Raw genomic sequence first — 1,004 nt, forward strand, 5'->3', positions numbered from 1 at the left:
CATTGAAAAACAAAGATCTCATGAAATATTAGACAAAATGTGTGACCCTGGAGGACATTATGCTGAGTGAAATATCTCCGTCACAAAAGGACAAGTACTGTATAGTGTCACTGTTTTAAAACGAGACTGACATTGGGGGTGGGGGTGGGGAGACTGAGAAAGATGAAAAAAAATATGTATACTGCATTGAAACGATGAGGGAGAGAACTGTTTAAAAGGTACATATGATTAGGTATTATTGTCTTGACAGGAGTCCAGAACGAAGACTGCATAGTGGAGTGGACTTTGGGGGAGGGATTATATAACAATGAAAGAATTTTTCTTTTACTTTTCAAAGAGTGAACTGGAGGGGAGAGGTGGACAGGGAGAAAAGTGCATCAATAAATGAATGGAAATCCAAAGTCTCCGTAAACTTTTACTAAAATTAATAATAATTTAAAAAAAACCTTGCGGGGGAAAAGTAAAAAAGAAAAATAAATGCATTTTTTAAGATATGGAGAGTACCAGTGTCTGTGGGCTCTGTGGCTTAGTTGGATAAAGCGCCTGTCTAGTAAACAGGAGATCCTGGGTTCGAATCCCAGCGGGGCCTTCCTTTCCTATTCCAAATTCTTTCTCTTTGGTTAATCTCATTTTCTAGAAGCAGCCTCAGGCAGGTGTTGAATTGGCCCTTTTGTTTGTGTGTTTACCTGCGCTGGCATTATGGCACCCTTGTTGCTCAACTGTTAGTGTTTCCCCACTAACTGAAAATGCACCAGGATATGACAGCTAGAAAACATGGCAGACTGCTACTCTGAACATTTACAATTTACAGCTTTGAAAACTCTTTTCAAAACCAAACTGACTGGAGTCGTTAGGTTTCTCAGACTGTAAATCTTCTCCCACCCATCTTTCTCTCTCCAATTCAAACTGTCAATCTTTCAATCAGCAGTTCAACACTAAAAGCACTGTCACTACAATTCACCATCATATTCTGTCCTGCCAGGTGTCCTTTGAGTTAGAGTAAT

General features: G+C 39.5%; 1 non-coding gene across 1 annotated transcript; it reads left to right on the forward strand.

Moving 5' to 3' along the window:
- The first annotated feature begins 515 nt into the window (after nt 1–515).
- On the forward strand, nt 516–589 carry TRNAT-AGU. Its single transcript has one exon. It is a non-coding gene; the product is annotated as a tRNA-Thr (tRNA).
- Nucleotides 590–1,004: the final 415 nt, after the last annotated feature.

This window comes from Elephantulus edwardii, unplaced genomic scaffold, assembly GCF_000299155.1.
Source record: "Elephantulus edwardii isolate Elephantulus edwardi_28Jun2011 unplaced genomic scaffold, EleEdw1.0 scaffold08704, whole genome shotgun sequence".
Taxonomy (NCBI): Eukaryota; Metazoa; Chordata; class Mammalia; order Macroscelidea; family Macroscelididae; genus Elephantulus; species Elephantulus edwardii.